Raw genomic sequence first — 4015 nt, 5'->3', positions numbered from 1 at the left:
TTGATGTTTGCAAATATCTTGTTCTTGCCAGGAGAAAATTTGCTTCCTTATCTTTACTAAGTCTGAAATACTAGGAGGTTTTGGTCTGAATTTTTGTGCTGCTTCAAAATATAGATTTCATCGTGCCACATGTAGCTGTGAACAAAATTAACTGAATTTCTAGGAACCAATGAGGAAGTCTGTCAGATAACTGATATCAAAGTCTTGATAAAGTCTAAATAGGAAGATCTGTTTACTCGAGCTGGGTATTTGTGGTCTGGACTATTTCCTCTCCCTCCCCCACTGAGATGCCTCTTCCCAGCCACTCCCCCACCCCAATTCTTAGGGGTACGTGTTTTCTGTTTGGCTATTACATGTAGTTTTATGGGCAGTCAGCTAGGATACAGGCGGCTGCCTTTTCCTTTCTATGCGCTAGTTGCCTGCTCTTTCTGTTGCTGCAAGTCACTTGTGGGGCTTCCACCTGAACTGGATCAAAAACATCCAAGTTTCAAACATTTTTCTTTGCTTCCTCCCTAGTCAGTTCTGCAAAACAAGGAAGGGAGCGGTGGCCCACCCAAAGGCTGGAAATAAAGAGTGAGGATCAGGAAATGGGAGCGCTCTTGAAATCAGCATTGCCTGGCAAAGACAGTTTGGTAGCAAAGCCTTTAGAATGATGAGCCGTCTCAGTTGCGAAGGCCCCGACACCTACGCTTCTCCCAGAACAAAAATCTGCAGCATACCCCTCACGCTGCCAGTACGTCTTTCTTGTGTCTTGCGTTAATACTCAACAGAAACATGGATTTTGATAAGAGCCTTTGATAAATCAGGTAAGTATCGTACCGCGTCAGCCTTCTTTGATTTAAGTATCTTGTTCTTGCAATTCATCCTGAGGTGAAAAGTTTTGGTCACATAGAAAGTTTGCTGGCTAATAGTGCTCTTTATCTGTTACAGCTTTAAATGTTGGAGTGTGTGTTTAATCATTAGTCTGCAAGCTCTTTGATTTTTATTCTTTTTTTACAGAGCGCTTATGTTGTGTTGGTCAAGAAAAGTTGGGATGGCACAGCTAGAATGAGCAGGAGGAGAAGTGGTAGAGGTCGTAGCAGACCCAAGATACTCATCACATGAACTATTGAGGGATGATGATTACTTTTGAGTATATAGTAAACATCTTCCAAAGCGCAAATGTGTAATTCTGCAGAGAAGGATTTTTTGAATTTGGACCAGAGATTTGCTATAGAAAACTTCTGGGATGTTTTTGGAGAGTCAAATTAAATGTAAATACTACTGTGTCATAAATTTTGTGTAGTAATGGAGGTTCAGGTTTAACATTTACATTTAGGTTACTATTCAGATACTACACCCAACCCAAAGAAATGCCATACCTTCACTGTTACGTTATTGGAAGTAACCTGTGCCATCCTTAACGGGTTGGGTTGATTCTAGGCTTGGTTGATGAAATAATCTTACAGCAAGACATGAATCAAGGGGGATAGGAAATAAACAAATAGCATCTTTTGAAACCAAGAGGACTATGTTTTACAAGCAGATGATTTTGGTCACATCTTCATGTTTCTCTTTTGGTATTTTAAAATCAGTTCCTGATTTGCAATAACCCCTGAGGAAAGTATTGTAAGTAAATAAAGTAAACCTAACTTTATTCTGATACACATCATAAAATCACTGTAGTATGTGTAAACATACCCTGCCTCTTCAGCCTCTGGATAGCTGATTGTATCTAATCAAGGGTTACAGTTTTGTTACTATTTTCATACAAAATAAGAGAGAGTTTCAACTTCTTGTTAGAAGCTGTCTTGAGGAAAATTCTTAAGTCTGAGGATGAATACATTTACATAGAGTCTCATTTTTATGAATTCTACACAGTTTGTAAGGGATAATAAAATACAGTTCTGTTTTCTTGTATAGTTTCCTTTTACCAGTGAAAAATAACACTGAAGGAATGAGTTCAAAGGCCAGAGAAACAATTAATGCGGACAAAAGCAGTATCCGAACGTGTAACTGGGATTCGGTGTTTTCTGGATAAGCCCAGGTGCTTTCTACGTCTGCACAATGGGAGCTGAACATAGCTTGAGCGGGCAGCTTAGCGGGATAGGATCCTGATCTGGGTCCATAACTGGCACAGAAATGTTGGGTGTAATAGCAATGACTGACTTGGCACTCCATGCAGCCAGAACCTCTCCCTTGGTTTAGTGCTTTGCTTCCTGTAGGTACGTTCTGGGGTTTTTTTTGCATTCAGATCTTTGCACATCAGTCATGTCAGTGATTCCTTGGGCCTTGGCCATCCCTTGAAATGGTGTTTCAGGGTTTTGTGCATTAAATGTTGGCAAGCAAAGGGAGGGCAAACCCTTGAGGGTTTTTGTAGAGCTCTTTCATTCAGTGGGGGGTTGTTAGAAACGTGCGTGTGGTAATGTGTTTGGGTTTCTTTGCTGCTCATGCCTTCTGATTCATCACGACGTGTATGATCATAAACATGTATGATCTGCTGCGCTGTGACAGTGCTGACTGTTGGAAAGTGTTTGCATGGACACACAGGCTTGTTTTGGTCTGTACCTCCCTAAAAGAACTTTAATTGAAAAGTGTCTTTAAAACTGATGTGGTTTTGGCCTCTAGTGCAGTACGTCTGATTTCTCATACTGAGTATGTGCGGTAAATATAAATTGATTCCTGTAATACACTCTAAGTAATAGTTACAGTTGGTGCGGAAGTCTTTATTGAAACACTGTTGAATTGCCTACCTTAGCTCTTGAATGAAATTCCATGGTAGAATATTTAAAATATTCCTCTGGAGGAATGTGCTGGCTTGTTTTGGTTTTTGCTTAAACCTCTGTGTATACTATTGAAAACTGAAATAACATGCAGTTATTTCATCTTGGGCTTCAGCCAGAATGCATTCAAACTTCCTGAAATTCTGTAGATCAGCCTTTACGGGCTGTGTGGGTTAGACGTATAAAAGGCTGTATGTTCTTTGTATCAGTACCACAGCAGGAAGCACTTTGTGCCCAGGGAAGGTTTGCTTATTTATTCAGCCTATCTGACCCTTAAGCGATGTCAGTTATGCACAGCAATCTCTAACTGCAGCCCTCAGGGTGCTAGGCAATCCTTTCAATAGGTCTACTGCCCACGTTCTCCAGGAAGAAAAAGGCTTTTTAGACAAAACTTCTTCCAAGAAACAAATTAAAATCTTTTTGCTTGCGTGATATGGTGTCTTCCCATAAATGGCAGACATTGATTCGTAACTTGTTAGCCGAATGTACTGAGACACAACTGGGCGCACTAAATGCCCCAAGAAAAGTTTTCCTTTTTCTTTGAGAAATCTCATTCTCCTATATTTTATCAAAAGGTTGGACTCTTGAGTTTGCAGCCTCTAGTAAAAAAAAAAAAAAAAAAAAAAAAAAAAAAGAGATTCCTGAAGTTTTAAAATAAGTGGTTGAAATGACTGCTTTTAGTTCAACTTGTACATTTTTACTGATTCTCAAGGTGGAAGAGAATCTCTTGCTCCTGTTCCTTGTGGCTGTTTCTGTATGTGCCTATCCTTGTGCCAGTGGTACACTGTTGCATTTTCCAAATAATTCTGTTTTATTTCAAGAAAAGCCTTAAGAAGCAATTCTGCCAGTCCTGTTGCTACTTATTTGAAGGGGAAAAAAATTCCTAAGCCGTGTCTCATTTGCTCCTGTCCATGCAGGTTGTAAGTTCATATTAAGGTACATTGAAAAGCTTTGAAATAATCGATAATGGCCTGTAAGCTTATGGTCTGAGATAAACATTAAGAATTTGAAAAACTTTACTGTGATTTTATTTAATGTATACCTACCTCTGTGTTTCTAGTGGATCTGGGATTACAGTTAGAAGGATGGGCTTTGAAGTTGATCTGCTAGACATTTCATGTGGAGCTCATTTGGAAGAGGGCTGTATGTTTATGGCAACACATTTAAATCTGTAATACAGGACATGCATAAAACCTTATAGCTAGGTGGCACCATACACCAACAAACTTTAGGCGAGTTACCATCAGGTTGAA

The sequence above is a fragment of the Gavia stellata genome, chromosome 3, assembly GCF_030936135.1.
Source record: "Gavia stellata isolate bGavSte3 chromosome 3, bGavSte3.hap2, whole genome shotgun sequence".
Classification (NCBI taxonomy): Eukaryota; Metazoa; Chordata; class Aves; order Gaviiformes; family Gaviidae; genus Gavia; species Gavia stellata.
This window is presented reverse-complemented; position numbering follows the sequence as displayed.